We start from the raw sequence: 16,995 nt of genomic DNA, 5'->3' as shown, positions 1-16,995 counted from the left end.
ATTTTTTAAATGAGAGCACTGAATTCTGAAATTAATCAGTGTGTAGAAAGATCTGGCATAGTTTTAAAAAGATAACCATGTTTATGATAAACATGCTAAACTACATGTTTGAAACCCAGGAATCTACTTGGTATGATTGTTCTGGATAGCTTTTAGCCAAGTTAGATTATATTTCCAACAGACTGAATGACAGGCTGACTCTTGATTTTGCCAAGTGATTTTTTTAAATCTTTTGCAGTCAGGAAAGAACTTCCCTGTAATATTCTATGCTATATTATGCTATACTATACCAACTAAACATGGTTCTTATACCATGCTCATCACTGTAGTGTCTGAGCACCTTCCAGTAATATATTAAGCAACATGTTTATATAGCTGTCATGTGTTGTTTATTCTCTCAACATTTCGCTAAGGGGAGAATTGTGTGCAATGGAGTATTTTGTTTTGGGTATGGTGTATGTGACAGGGTCAGGCCAGAAGGCTACAAGAGACTGATAGAAGGTAGATACATTAGCCCCAGATTAAGTAGGTCCCTTTTCCCTGAGTAAGATAATAGGCTGTTCCAGAACAATCAGGAAGTCGCTGGAACCAATTATGGCAGGCAGGCTAATTAGGACACCTGGAGCCAATTAAGAAGCTACTAGAATCAATTAGGACAGGCAGGCTAATCAGGGCTCCAGGTTTAAAAAGGACCTCACTTCAGTTAGTGAGGTGCATGCGAGAAGCTGGGAGCAAGAGGCGCGCAAGGAGCTGAGAGTGAGAAGGCGTACTGCTGGAGGACTGAGGAGTACAAGCATCATCAGGAGGATTAAGAAGGTGTTGGGAGGAGGCCACAGGGAAGTAGCCTAGGGAGTTGTAGCTGTCATGCAACTGTTACGGAAACACTATAGACAGCTGCGATACACACAATTGACCTCATGTACCATTATTTCAGTGTCTTTTAGCCTTTAATTCTGCAGAGTGGCCCTAGGTAGGGAGGGGCATTCTTCAACTCTGTTAATATTCACATAAACCATCCATCTATTGGCAGAGAAATGAAGGAAAATCAACAACTGCACAGCATCCGCAGACTGCTCACTAAGTGCATACATTATATTTATCTGCTGATGATATGCTAGTCTGTTTTCCAGGACTGGCACTTCTATTCCCACTGTGCAACTGAAACAATTTCTGTTTGTAAGGCTAACATATTAAAGAGGCCAGAACAAAAAATTCAGTGTTCAATAAATGTAATGGACAGTAATTATATCTGAGGTACAATTCAAATGTGCATAGCTTTCACTCGCACACTTGGAAGTGGAGACTCCTATTGTGATGACTAGGACTCACTGTTTAATTTACAAGCCACCAGTCAAACATATTTGAAAGGGTCCAAATAAAAGAGCAGAGATTCCAGTGTCCATGTTACGATTGCCTGCATTTGGATAATAATAAAAACAAGTGCATTTTTCAAACTTTCACTCATTGGTCACGTGTATCACAAAGGAAAACAAGAATAAGTGGAATTATTTAATAAGAGCAGGGCAGCAGACCTTCCCTGTACTTTTGGCTATCCTCAGCACTTTACAGAAAAACCTTTGTCTGATATTCAAAACGATGAAAGACCTTTCTTGGTTCTTCAGTATTATGCATTAAGCTGATTAAAGCAGAATGGAAGGAGAAGACTGTATGATTCATATAATGAGAATAGTGAAGCTAATGTCAGGAGGATTGAGGTGAAATGTTAGCATATTGTTTCCTGCAAGTGTGGGAAAACCAGCAGGATTTCTTTGACTTAAACTAGAAGGTCTCAGTTTTGGTCTGAGGGGGTATCACATTTTCAAATCCTACCAACAATACTTACTTGTTCTTATTGACAAGTAAACTATCCAATCATTAGTAGGCTGCATGATGTGCCAGAAATACTACGGTAATGTTCAGTTTGTAAGAAAATATAAAGCCTAAGCAATTAATAGGGAAGCTAACATATAGCATATCTGGTTAAATTAGCAAAGCAACTAGATCTAAACAGCCTGACACTGAAATAGAAATAAAATCTTCAGAGCAGAGCTCGAGTAGCAAATAATGTCTGGGTGGGACATTTCTATGATAGCTGAGTGTATATAGTTATTCCAAGTTAATGTGGCATGTCTAATCTGTGTATAATGTACTTTCTAAAAAATGTCCCAGATATAGCAAGAAAAAAATTGATACTTTTTGTATACAATTGCAGTTAATCCCTAACTATACATATTTAAAGTGGAAAAAGCTTTTCACTTTATTGGGTTGATAAGGCACATTGAAGTTGCCACAGTGGATTTAACTTAAAGGAAACTGTTTTTATTATTAACAGTATAAAAATGATTCTTTAGTAAACTCCCCAGTAATCTATTCTGTTCTATTTATACTCTTATACCACGCTCATCCATCAGTAGTATCTGAGTGCTTTTCACGTTTGCATGAAGTAAGAGTAGATGGTGCTGTTGCTGCTGAGACTGAAATATTTGCATAAGCCAATATGCAGATCAGTTCCAGGAAAGGGAAATTTTGTCATCTTAATTTTTTACCTTGGCAACTTTTTTAAAATGCCTTTTTTAGAAACCAGAAATCATTCCGACAATGTAACTTAACAAAATCAGTTAATTGTGCTCTTTTATAATTAAAACCTTTGGCCTATATATTTAAACTCTTGCACCATGCTTTCACTCAGGGCCAGCTCCAGGGTTTCTGCCGCCCTAAGCGGCGGAAAAAAAAAAGCCGTGATCGCGATCGGCGGCAGCTCCACCGCGCCGCTTTCTTCTTCGGTGGCACTTCGGTGGCACTTCGGTGGCAGGACCTTCCCTCGGAGAGTGACCGAGGGACCCACCCCTTGGCCACACCAAGCACCTGCTTGCTGAGCTGGTGCCTGGAGCCAGCCCTACTTTCACTACTTTGGGTGAATTACTCTTTTTTTTTTTTTTTGGCTAGTTCAGATGCTAAGCCAGTTGTACCACCTTGTGATGGGGTTCACAAACACCACACTGGTGAGCAAGGGGTTAAAAAGTAGGTCTGGGCCCAGGCGGCCCCATCCAGTCACACCTGCAGGGCCTGTACAAACTGGAGGCAGGGCTTTAAAGAGGGGAACAGAGCAGCTCAGAGGGAGGCAGGAGTGGAAGGGAACAGACAACTGCCCTGAACCCTCAGGGGAAAATACTATCCAGGAGCGCCTTGCCTGAGGCCTCAATACACAGACCAGTGAAGAACCTACAAAAGAAAGTTAAGTGACTGAGCGAGCAAGTCAGAGATTGGAGAAAAGTTACTTACTCTGGTACAACTAAAAAGATGGGTAAAAAATGGTCCAGAGAGAGTGGAGGTTTAGCACCCCAAAGGGCCAAGTGTAGCTGCCCACCGTTGGGCCCTGGACTGGAGCTTGGTGGAGAGGGTGGACTCAGATTCCCCTACCCCTCCCACAAGACCGTGTAACACCAGGGGCCTTCACCTAGGTCAGAGGCCTGCTGGAATAGGCTTTGACTACGCCAAGCCCCAGCCCCTGCTACCTCTGTGCAGGAGGGGAGGACCGGAAAACCTTGAGGCAGGGCCATCGAAGGGCAGGACTGAATTTCTAACAGGAAGGTGACCTATCAATCCCTGCCTAACCACTAGGTGATACTATGGGTGGTGGTGCACCTTCTACACACCTATTTCAGAGTTAGTTCAGACATTTAGGCTATGTCTACTCTATGTGCTTAAGGGCATGATTCCCAGCTTGTGTAGACATACTCGTGCTAACTCTCATCTGATCTAGCATGCTAAAAACAGTAGTGCATCCATGGTAGCACAAGCAGCTGCAGCAGCGGCACATGCTAGCCACCCTATAAGGTTCAGGTAGGACTGTACTTGGTGCAGCTAGCATGACGTTGCTGCTGCCACTGCCTGTGCTCCCCAGTTACATTACTGTTTTTAACATGCTAGCTCAGATGAGACCTAGCACCAGTATGTCTACACAAGCTGGCAATCACACCCCTAGTTCATAGTGTAGACATAGCCTAAGTGTAAAGGTAGTTGACAATTATTAGAATGAAAAGGTTTTTTGTATTAATTTTGTACTCGTATTAAAACAATAAATTTCCGGACAAATCTATTGAGTTTTTTTTAATTGTATTTTTATGTGAATTTTCTATGATTTTTAAAATATTTTATCAATTTATATTATAATATTTTATCAAACTATTTTCAAAATGTCCATACGTTTTAGTAACATTTTTTATACAAAAAATTTGCTAAATTTTGAAAAAAAAATAGTCTCTTTTTAACGCTTCATATTGGAAACAACTTTGAAATTTTTAAAAGTGTAATTTTTCTGAAAGCTCCTCTTTTACAATCTCAACTATTAGATGGGCTGTACATTATTGATAGTGAAGTCACAATGCTCTACTTGTTTCTACAGGGTCCTTATAAAGGTTCCCACTCTTTCCCCATGCCTCTGCATCGTTGGATAAATGCACACCTGTTCATTCATAGGATTTAATGCTGATCAGGTTTTTTTAAGCATTATGCATGAGATTATGTGTTGTGCCTCTTAGAAGCACAGCACAAAACTCAGAGCCCAGGGGTGTGCGGGGCTAAGGTCACAGCTGCCTCCCCGAACTGCTCTATGGGCGGTGGCATTGTCCAGAATCAATACATGCTTTGTACTGTGACCTTGCCCCAAAACACCTCTCTGGCCCCTAACACCACCCCTACACAAGGGTTTCTGATAGTGTCCTGAGAGGAATTCTCTCTGGCCAGATCTGGGGCTTTTAGAACTTCTTAGGCAACTTCAGCCTTTTGCCCAGCATAAATGGATCAGAACAAGGGAAAGAATCTCACTCTATGAACCTCACTTCATGTGCCAGTATATTTATGCCTGTATTTGTAATTTTCACTCTATGCATCTGAAGGAGTGGGGGGGGGTTTACCCACAAAACTCACTCACTCACTCATGCCCGTCACCCCAATCGGGGTATGGGCCGCCAACCACAGATCTCCAGAGTCCTCTATCCTGCGCTCTAGCTGGTTCCAGGTATAGCCCATTTTTTTGCTATCAGCCTGAAGGTTGCGTCACCAGGTGTTTCTTGGACAGCCTCTTTTCCGCTTGACTTGGGGGGTTCCACCGCAGTGCCTGTCTAGTGATGTTAGTTGGTCTCGCTAATGCCTAGTAGGGTCAGGTTGTTGCTCCTCATCTCTGCTGCAGCCTGCGCCGTCTTTCCTGACTCATAAATGGTCCTCACGTTCCATGGGCCGATGGTAATCCTCCTGGTAGCAAGAAGGGTAATCGGCTTAGTGGCTTCCTTGTGGCTTTCACCACCCAGTGTCATGCGTCTTCGAGTTGAAGACCCTTCTTTTTCCAGGCTAAAAGTCCCTGTTATCTCTATTGTTGGCATTTCTGTAGCAAGTTGATTTTTTACGGGGTGGAGTTGCTAGCCCCACGCCCAACCCTCCTCCTTTACCCTGACTTGGGACAGGCAGATGGCCCCAAAGGACCTCTCTGGTGGAGTTTTACCCACAAAAGCTTATGCCCAAATAAATTTGTTAGTCTTTAAGGTGCCATCGGACTCCTCATTGTTTTTGTAGATACAGACTAACTCTGATACTCTATGTCATAGTTAATTCTGTCTCATTCCTTAGCAAAAACAAATAATTTATAAATGTTTTCAGTCTCAGTCTCTGTAGTATAAATGAATGAACTAACCTGTACTTATTCACTCTCTGTGTTAAGCTCCACTGTGGTTCAGAATCTGTTGAAGTGCTCCTTCCACTCACGCCATTCTCAAGACTTATCATAATGGAACTCAGGACATTTTCTTTTGTCCTATTCATACTGGTTCAAAATTAGTCATCTTCTGACAACATGTTCTGTAGAAATGGGGAAAAAACACAGAAAAAATATTTTCTTCTAATTCTGGACAAGATGCTTTATGAATAAGGAAAACAATATTATCCCTGAAGCTACTCCTTCTCTTTCTCTATTTCACTAACAAGATGCTACCTAGAACCTTCCCCAACCCACTTCCTCCTGTCTGGGTTCCTGCTACAGTTTTAAAGAAATAGCACAAACATCCTCCCATCATGTAGTTCAGAATTTTTATGGAAGCTTGCCCTAAAGTAATGTACCTCAGGCAAAGGCTTTTGGGACATTGAAAAATTAAAAATCATATTTTAAGACACAAATATCCTTCCTTATGAATAAAATGTTAAATTATTAAAAGTAAAATATATATTTTTTAAATTTTCATTAATGCTCATGTTTGTTTACCTTTTGCATGTCTCTTCACATGCACAATAAATATAGTCAGGTCAGTTTTACTTTGTAGCCAGTTTCTAAGGTTTTGGATGTTCTTTGAAATTCTATTGAATTTTTTTTTAATTCCTGAAGTATTTAATTTTTGTAAGTTTATTTTACAAAATCTAAATTTTGGGGCAAATTTGACTTTATAGTCTCTTTCAAAGTACCTATAGTGTCCCTTTACTGGACTGGTCTGAACTACATTAATTAGCGCAGAAAGTGTGCACCATAGGGTGATAGCTTTCAGAAGACAATATTTTACTAGCATTTTTATTTGAAACTTAGTGTAACTTAAAGTGTAAAAAAAATTATATCCAATAAATAAAACTTCAAGATTAGATTTATCTGCTTGCTGTCTTTACAGTTCATTGTAAGATTATTATGATAATCCGACATCTACCTTGGACAATTTAATTTCTGCATAGGATGAAATGGATTAACTAGTGGGACTATAGCATTATAAGGATGAAATAGGATTAACTAGTGGGACTATAGGATTATAAGAATTAAAAATGGGGTTCAGAGAGCCTTACTGCATATACTTATTTTCAGTTAATTGTAGTTATGTTAGTGTTAGGTTAGCAATCCTGCAAAAAGGTTCCATATGGGTTACGCTCGTGAACATCACTTTTGCAAAACCAGACTTTGTTATTTCCAGCAACCTACTTAATTTGAACTGTTGATGAGATATTTCAATAGCCATGGTACCTTGATGTTGAACTGAGACCATAAGTAAAACAGCCTTATTTTTCAAAAATAGGGTAGAATTTAGACATCTTCATTGACACCAATTGTGTTTCAGTTGTATGTAATATTCAGTTGTGTGATATTCTCATTAATACGTTGTACCTAGCTTGCTGGATTTATATTTAAACAGGAAAAAAAACCCTGATGAAATAAAACCAGGAGAATATTGTTTCTAAATGTCACAAATGTAGAAATTGCTTGTGCCCCTCATTGCTGGAAAATGTTGACCGAAATCCATTATTGCTGATTTTACATATTCATATGTTAAATTATGCTGGGGACAGCTAGTTGTTCTTGGCCTACTGTTGCCTTGATTTACATTTTGAGAGAAGAGATCAGAACGGAAGGCTGTGTTCAAGTTGATAGTAGATACGTGGCATGGTTTCCTATTTCTACAGGAGTTCAGCTAGGCTGCGTCCTGTCACCATCATTGTTCAATATCGGTATTGATTGGTCAGTGGATAAGCTTAAGAAGGCAGCTGTTGGCAGCATGGTGCTGAACACTATTTTGCTTTGAGACCCTCTAATACACAGAGGATGTTGCCCTGCTAGTTCAGTTTGGTGAATCACTGCAGCTGATGGCCAGTCTGGGCAGGTAAAAAGCAGTATGCATTGTTTTGGTTATTAATCCAGATAAAACAAAGTCCCTTGCCATTATCATCAGGCAGCCTCCAATACTAGATTACAACTAGCTCAGTATTAACCTATCTCAATGGGATATTGAGCAGGTGGCACTGTCAAATGGTTGGGAAGTGTCATACAGTGATACAGTCAGCAAGGTCAGAGGGAATGCACAAAACAGGGCAATGTAATGAGAATTTATCTCCAGTCATCCCGTCCCATATTCTGGCCGTCAGAGGTTTAGGGACATCCAAAGCATGGGATTGTGTGCCTGACCATGTTGACTAATAGCCACTGATGGACCTATCCTCCATGAACTTATCTAATTCTCTTATGAACCAGTTATAGTTTTGGCCTTCATAGCGTCCCCTGGCAATGAATTCCACATTTTGACTGTGTGTTGTGTGAGGAAGCACTTCCTTATATTTGTTTTAAACCTGCTGCCTATTAATTTCATTGGGTGACCCCTAGTTCTTGTGGTTTTTAAAGGGGGTAAATAATACTTCCCTATTCACTTTCTCCACACCATTCATAATTTTATAGCCCTGTCATATCGCCTGGTACTCATCTCTTTTTTAAACTGAACAGTCCTAGTCTTTTTAATCTCTCCTTATATGGAAGCTGTTCCATACCCTAGGTCAACAATGAAGCAGGTCAAAGGTATAAGTTTGAAGTTCCCATCTGATAAGTTGCTTTTAAGATTCAGTTTTATCACAAAAGCAATTGTGTATGTTTGTGTAGATTGGTCCTTGCCAGTCCATTGAAAGTGCTATTCCAAATGGACAGTTTTATTTTTTCCCTATAAAACACCATTTTTCTTCTTCATTTTACAAAATGAAAAATGCACTGTATGAAGATTTGCATGTCATGTGCCTAGCATACCCATATTGTTCAGATTGTGTATACTGTCACATTTCCTGGTTGTTTGGGGATACAGAAACTCAAAAATCAATGTGTGTAACAGGTTTCAATGATTGGAAGAATATGCTAAAGTCCATGTCTGTTCATGGGAGGAGGAAGCAACATCTACAGTCACATAAGGCAGCTATACAGTTTGTGAAGTGTTGTAATAACAATGCATGTTTTGATAAACAAGCATCTGAAAATATTAGGAAATGGCAAGAAGTACTAAAAATATTGCTTTACACTATCAAAACTTTAGCTCTCCCCTTCCAGGGCCACTGCAAAGTGTTAGAGAACAACAGTTGTAATATTTACTTAAGCCTCATTAAGCTACTTGCCAGACATAATACAACTTTTGCCCAGCATAAGAGTGAAACCAAGAGAATCAAATACTTGACCAAAACAATTACTGATGAACTTATAAGTCTTTTTGCATCAGTTACCAGGAGGCTCATATTTAATAGCTAAAAAGAAGCTAAGTTTGTTCCTGTTATTGCAGATGCAATCATGGATATTAGTCATGTTGGTCAAATGGTCATTTTGCTTTGCTAATATTGATCATACTGAAGGAAAGGTACATATAAAAGAGCATTTTGTAAGTATTGTGGCAGTAAGGGAGGCAGATGTTGCATCATTGTGTGACCAGTTAACTAATGTTTTATTCTGCAAGTATGGATTAGACTCCAAACACATTTTCTGGACAGAGACATGATGGGGACAGTGTTATGGCAGAGCTCATGGAATATTTCAAGCAAAAGTGAAAGAATACCTTTCAGGCAAGGGAGACAAAATATATGCACTATACATCCTTTGCCCAGCACATCAAATTACCCTAGTTTTGGTGCATGCTGCTGAAGATAAGGCCAGTCCAGACCTGAAGATTTTCTTCACAACTTTGCAGGAAATATATAAATATTTCACAGACTCTTATTATCAATGGGAAGAACTAATGATCGAGTCAAAAAATATTCTTTATCTTCAAACTCTTGCTGAAGAGAGTACAATTTTGCAATGAGAAGGGGAAACTGATGATGCACTTCAGGCCCCTGAAGCAGTTGACAGGATTGATGCAGCAGGTGACATTGAATAGGCTTTGGAAGAATAAAGGAGACCTTTATATCTAAAGGCACTCTGCAAGACTAGATAGGCAGCTTGAATGAAAGCCACTGAGACAATGATAGTAAATTTTCAGACTATAATTGAATGTCTAGAAGATGAAACTAGCTGAACACAGGGGTAGTGAGAACATACACTGAGCAAAAAGCAACCTGTCTTTGATGGATTGGATATTCTACCTCAATCTGTCATGGTGGCATAGGAGCTTAGTTGTCATGACTCCAGCATTTGGAGTCCTTTAGTCAAAGAAAATTGATCTGTTCCAAGTCCTCTGGATATTTGAGACCATAGTGAATGAGCTTAGCAAACCCAGATCTGAAGAAAAGTATGAGGAAATTGTAAAAGAATCTCAGAACAGGTGGGAAGCAATGGGCTTTGAAAATGTAAACTATTCAAGCCATAGGAAGATACGTGTATGCCACATGGATGATGAATTTGCACATGATTCTGTCTTAGAAGCAAAAGATAACCATTGAAGGAATATTTTGACGTTTTAGACAATGTCATGACGTAACTAAGATCTCCACGTGATTGTTTTCAAGAGGTAGCCACTCTATCTGGTTTCTTCCATCTCAGGGGACTTCAGAGTATAACTTCAGAAGAATCAAAGGAAAACATTCTGAAATTCACAGCAAAATACTTATATTTTTCTTTAGACTTGATTCATGAGATTGCCTTTCAAGATGTATTATTTTACAAAAACACAGTGTTAAGTTTGTCACTTAGAGTGCAGAGCGACTTGAATTTCATAGTGTCAAGTTCTCTTGATGATGTTTTACCAGAATATGCAATGAGCATAGTAAGACATTGTTGCGTCGCATGGCGGACCTGGACAAAGCTCAACAATCAGTTTGATTGGTAACAGAGTCATTTATTTCTCTCCAGCATACATCTTTATACTCTTGAAGCAAGCAAGCAAGCAGTTGCTAATTGGTTAACAAAATACACACAAGCACTGCTATAACTTCATACATAACACATCATCCTAGAGACAGCTCTAATTTATTATATGCCTGCTAAGCTAAAGAGAGAAGTTAGCCACTTCTCCAAAAAAACAACTCACAACAATTAACCCAACCTGAAACAAAAACATCTTTCTTCACCTTCCACTAAAAACCTAAAAAAACCTAAACATCACAACTACACACACCCAAGCTAGCAAAATATTCCCAACAAGACATGCCCAAAACTACGTGTTCAACACTATCACAGACACAGCTGAGTGACCTTGAGCTCCTTCCTCTTGAGAAAGACCAGATAGCAAATTTGGAGCTGGATTGCATCACAGAACAATTTGCTAAGGAAAAGTGTCACCTTGGTGCTAGTTTCCGATAATTGGAAATACGCAAGCCTACACAATTTGGGTGAGATTTCCCCTTTGGTTTAGGCTTGTGATTTGTTTTATTTATTTATTTTTACCTTTTATGTTTAAAAAAGCTTAAAGTGACATGACCATTGGGCCCAAGGCTTCTTGTTTGGTGACCATGTTCTGACCCTTAAATGTACCACTGGTTATAGACAGTGTTGGAGGATGTTTTAAAGATATGGCTGCTTGTATAGCAGCAGCTGCCATTCTGTTCCAGGCCCTTCAGTAGCGGAAATGTTGTGACATCAAGCATACCACAAATCTGCAGATCAATAGAACTATGGTTATAACAACTCAGTTGTATGGTAGTGAATTCTGGTTGCAAAGGAAGGCTGAAGAGTGGTGGATTGACATTTTGATTCTCATTGTCTTCATCAGCTGCTTCATATTAAGGGTCAGGACAAGATCACCAGTGAGGATATTCGTACCTGAGCCCAGTAACTTCCTCGATCAGCATTGGTTCGCTTTCAGCGCTTTTCTTGGTATGGAAATAATTTGGCTGAAATTACAAAGCGTGTTATCAAGGAATGCAGCTACATAGTCAGTGATCACATGGTTGCCATAAGCTTCAGTGACACAATAAGATCACCAATGATGAACACAGACTGAACATCCATCCAGACAGCCCATTATAAGGACCTAGCCAGAGACTGATTCCAGGTGACACTCAATCTGTAAGGTGGCTACGTTCCTATGGGATTTACCTTGATGATAATATATAATTTTGTATTTGGAGTGTTTATTAATATTATCTCTCTTTTTAAAAAATACCATACTCTTTTGTGTACTTTTTTGTAAGTACCATACTCACAATAATTTCCAAAATACTGGAAAATAGATAGTGGTGAAATTCTGGCCCCATTTAGCATGAGCAGAAGAATGAATGAATTTCAACCTGCATGACAGACTAAAATTACATGGCTACATAGTCAACTTTCAGCTGAAATTTTCTTGAATAATTGAAACTTTATGACTGATGCCACAAAGAATCAGTTGGGTTTTTATAAATGTTGTGCACTATTTATTAAAATGCTAATACCATTGGAATACCTAATGTCTGGTATTTTTCACCATACTGTCACACTGTCTGGAGTGGCTCACGACCATGAGTGCCTACCTCAGGACAGACTGTCAGAAAACAAAGCAGACACCCCAAACTGGTAATATGTTCTATAATTAGATTTCACCAAGCAGGTAACAAATGTGAACTCCTAGATCACTATACCAGTCTCATGGAGTCACAGACAGACTGGAGAGTCTAAGGGAACTATCTTGCCACCCAGACAAACTAGACTTTATGATAAAAGGTCACTTAAACCAAAAATCACATCACATCAGGTTGCTCCCAATCCCAAGAGACTAGTCACTTACCCCAGATCATTTGATACTCTAGATCTTACACCAAAGACAACGGTGGTAGCCAATTCTATAGTAAACTAACTAATGATTTATTAGCCAAGAAAAGGAAGTGAGAGTTATTGAGAGGTTAAAGCAGGTAAAATGTAAGTACAGGTGAGTCACAGTCGATAATTCCAAACTCTGGCAGTGATGTAATAAACTGCCAATTTCCCAAAAGCCTCTCAGGGCTACTCAGAATAACTTTGTGGATCTCAGTCTTCTTGTTCAGTTATTCCACCCTGTTAGAATCCAAATAGTCCAGAGATGAAGGGTGTTTCCTTTAATTTAGTCTTATAGCTTCTTCTCACAGAAAACAAGCTGACAGCGTCACTACCCATGTAGGCTTTTCCTTTGGTGATGGAGAGTGAGAAATGCATTTTGAGTCTTTGACCTCCAATTATCATACACAATGACCACTTGCTTTGAAATTAGCACTTTTCTGTTAAAAGTTCTTAATTTGCTTTTCACAAGACTTCTTTCTCCTTTGATGAGTTTATATAGTTACAAGTGTAAATGTTTGCTACTCCATTATAACAGGATACAGATAAGTAAAAACAATGCATGTAAAATTCCATTAGTTTTCATGGAGTTTTAACACCAAATACACTCTTATACATTTAAAAATAATTTTGATCTATACTAATACACAAGTGAATTGACCTGGGGCTTTGGCATGCGCTAGCACCTGGTCTGCCAGCATCATGCATACATTATTGTTTCCCAAATGGGAGCTACAAATTTTAGAGTTTATCATTCAGAAAATAAAATAAATTAATTAATTTTGCTCTCTTTTATGCCCTCCCCCCTCAAAGCACAAGGGTTTTTTCCCTACAGATATGGTACAGAGCCCAATTCATCCTTCTCCATTGAAGTCACTGCCTCCCCTTACACCTGTGCTGAATTTGGCTCAATGTCTGAAATTTACATTAGGTCATGGAATGAAAACTTTGAAGCTTTACATTGTAACTCGTGACAAGTAGCAACCACTCAAGGCCAAGAATGTAACATCTGCCCAGATGGATTCAAAAGTAGATGAAGCACCCCTCTGGTGCGCTACAGATGTCTAATATGTTACAATATTTTGAAAATATTTGAGTTTCTAATGGACTCTATCTTGCACTTTAAGAATAACTTTTATATGAGTACCGCCATTCCCTTTTGTACTGTTGTTTTTATACCTGAATTTTACTATTTTTTTTCTTTAAGCACATAAGCTAATTGTAAATACTTAAGGAGGTTTAGTACCTTGAAATGCAACTGCTTCTTGCTAAATTAGCTTGTAATCTTTGCAGTTGATGGCTAAAACCCTCACTAATTTAGATCAGTATTTAGGTTTTTAAAAGCAAACAGAGATTTGTAGATTAGAATAATAAAAGTAGATGAATAAAAGGCTTATAATACTTATATTAAATTATCATTATTTATTTTTTGGCTAAAAAAAAAAGTCTTCATCCATGTACTATGTTTGCTGAACTTCACCATTAAAAGGATTTAGCAAAAAAATTGAGACAAATCTGTCAATAACCGGATATTAATTCAAAGAAATAATAAAAACCTAATTTAATATGTCTATGTCTTTTCATACATGGTGAACAACTGATAGGCTATTACTAACTTGTCTCCAGCTTAATCTTGGGATTTTAATTTTATATTAACAATATTGGATTTGTGAAATGTCTTGCTCAAACTGAGAATTTTCAGACTCACTCCCTCTAGGAGGTTTGGAAAATCTAGTCACAATCAGAAGACAATCTCTTAAAATGTTGTAGCTTCTCCCATCAACGTTGTTGCTATACTTCATTAGTACTGCTGCCCTCACTACTCCTGCTGCTTTTCTCTCTGTTTATGACAGGACAGTGGATTCAAGGTGGAAGTGATTATGTGAGAATAGTGAATAATTGGAAAACTTAAGTGGGGAATAAGCAGCAGGAACAGACACTTAAAACAAAAATCTTCCTTTAAAGTAAATATGTGTATATTACAAATTATAACATAGAGGCAGGACTGTCCTTAAATGCATTTTTCAGTTTTCAATACGTTATCTGCAGGTCTTTAATGGAAAATTGCATAGCTTTAATTCAGCAGGGTCACTTTGGCGAATGCCATGGAGAATATTTTAAGAGCAAGTCAGACAGGGGTTTACAAAGCTAGCACAAAGACATGGCCAGCATTCATAGGGAACTGCAAAGAAAAAAAGCCCACTGCTTTTGTCCTTTACTGCCTCTTTATAAAGACTGTCTCAAAGTCTGTCAGGCTGGTCAGAAAAGCAAATACACATTCTTTGTTTAAGGCAGACTGTGCTTATTCATTGCTTGTCAAACACATTTTAAGAATATAATTCTAGCATATATTTATAACCCTTGGTACACATCCCATACATACATCGTACTAGAATATTAATGATCAGTGAGTTATTAAGTTCTCCAGTCATATATTACATGCCACCTTTTGGGTATATATCATGACATTGTGTTAGGTGTAGTGAGTATGTCAGGCCTGACAAGAGTTGCTGACACAGGGTACTGAACCACCCATGAGCCTCAGTGTCACACCGCTGCTTTGACCATATCACTCCTCTTTTTGCATTCCTCCTCTGACTCCCCCTTCTCTATTGCATCAAACATAAGTTGCTCTATTCACTTTCAAGGCCCTTCGCAGTCAATCTGCACACCACTTATTTCTCATTCACTATTGAGCTGTCGGTGCTAATCTCCACCCAGCCCATGATGTCAGCTTCTGTTTGCCCACATGTTTGGGAGATGCTACCTCATTATTAAGGCACTGTGTTTTCAGTTTTTAATTTGTTTTAAATTTCCTGGGAATCCATCAATGTTTATTACAAACATTTAAAATGGATGAAAATGAGTGCAAAAAATTAACTTCACAGTTTTCTGGATAAATATCAGGGTTAATATTGGAGAATGGGAGGATAGAAAAAAGCAAGAGAGAAAAGTAAGAGTATTAAAAGTAAAAGCAGTTTATTTCATGAACTGTATATAATATGGACACATATGCATCCACATGCTTGTGTATATATCTTCCACTACCTCGCCTTACTTTAATAGACAGCCTCACATTTAGACTAATTTATTAATAACATAAAACACATCTAACCAATATAATGTATTGGATTTTCTTAACATAATCAATATTTTCATGTACTTGAGTAGTCTAAAATTCAGGTGAAAAATTAGTGAAAACTGGTAGCTATTTTAAAACCCAGAAATTATTTTACTAAAAATCAGTAAAAATTGAAAATTAAAGGTCTATTAATAATCTACTTTCAACAGGGCCAGTTCTGGGGTAGGCAAGCCAGGCAGTTGCCCATGGGCACCAACTTCCAGGGGATGCCATGCTGCTCACTTTTTTTTTCTTTTTTTTTCTCCACTGCTGATTGATTGGATAGCCATTTTTGCTCCTGTGATGAGCCAGCTGTTTGTGTGTTTGCTTGCTTGGCAGCTGAGGAAGTAGGAGTGGAGCTCTGAAAACAGCCTCCACTCTGGCCAACAAAAAGCTTACCACCACTCCTGACCTTCGGATCCCTCCTCAAAACTCTCCTTTGCCCAAAAAACTTGACAGGGGGTTGGCTGCTGGTGTGAAATGCCTATCATGTTGACCATTGTTGCCTCTTTGTCTCCGTGTACTCCGCCATTTATCTGTATCCTCTCAGACCCCCTCTGTACCCATCCAGCCCCTACACCGCACAGCCCCTTCCTCTCGTACCCCCACTGTACCCGTCCAACCCCTACGCCGCACAGCCCCTTCCTCTGCTGCCCCCCACTGTACCTATCCAGCCCCTACACCGCACAGCCCCTTCCTCTCATACCCCCACTGTACCTATCCAGCCCCTACGCCGCACAGCCCCTTCCTCTCCTACCCCCTCTGTACCCATCCAGCCCCTACACCGCACAGCCCCTTCCTCTCATACCCCCTCTGTACCCATCCAGCCCCTACACTGCACAGCCCCTTCCTCTCATACCCCCTCTGTACCCATCCAGCCCCGACACTGCCCCGCCCCTTCCTCTCCCACTGTACCTATCCAGCCCCTACACCGCACCGCCCCTTCCTCTCCTACCCCCTCTGTACCCATCCAGCCCCTACACCGCACAGCCCCTTCCTCTCGTACCCCCACTGTACCCATCCAGCCCCTACACCGCACAGCCCCTTCCTCTCCTACCCCCCACTGTCCCCATCCAGCCCCTACACCGCACAGCCCCTTCCTCTCATACCCCCTCTGTACCCGTCCAGCCCCTACACCGCACAGCCCCTTCCTCTCATACCCCCCACTGTACCTATCCAGCCCCTACACCGCACAGCCCCTTCCTCTCAGACCCCTCTGTACCCATCCAGCCCCTACACAGCCCCTACACCGCACAGCCCCTTCCTCTCAGACCCCCTCTGTACCCATCCAGCCCCTACACCGCACAGCCCCTTCCTCTCCTACCCCCCACTGTACCTATCCAGCCCCGACACCGCACAGCCCCTTCCTCTCATACCCCCCAACACAACACCCCCACCCAGGGGCGGCTCTAGAAATGACGCCCCCCCCTGCGGCGCGCGG

At 40.1% G+C, this 16,995-nt stretch overlaps 1 long non-coding RNA gene across 2 annotated transcripts; it reads right to left on the bottom strand.

Annotated features, from left to right (window-relative positions):
* Nucleotides 1–4,334: 4,334 nt before the first annotated feature.
* Nucleotides 4,335–16,056, bottom strand: LOC120374418. Of its 2 annotated transcripts, none has more exons than XR_005586080.1 (3): nt 15,954–16,056; nt 5,690–5,853; nt 4,335–5,253 (listed from the first exon to the last, which is right to left on the bottom strand). It is a non-coding gene; the product is annotated as an uncharacterized LOC120374418 (long non-coding RNA). The 2 variants fall into 2 exon arrangements; XR_005586081.1 differs by lacking the exon at nt 15,954–16,056 and adding an exon at nt 15,798–15,941.
* Nucleotides 16,057–16,995: the final 939 nt, after the last annotated feature.

The sequence above is a fragment of the Mauremys reevesii genome, linkage group 11 (genome assembly GCF_016161935.1).
Source record: "Mauremys reevesii isolate NIE-2019 linkage group 11, ASM1616193v1, whole genome shotgun sequence".
In the NCBI taxonomy this organism is placed as follows: domain Eukaryota; kingdom Metazoa; phylum Chordata; order Testudines; family Geoemydidae; genus Mauremys; species Mauremys reevesii.
The sequence above is the reverse complement of the archived record's forward strand: the minus strand, read 5'-3'. Positions and strand labels throughout refer to the sequence as shown.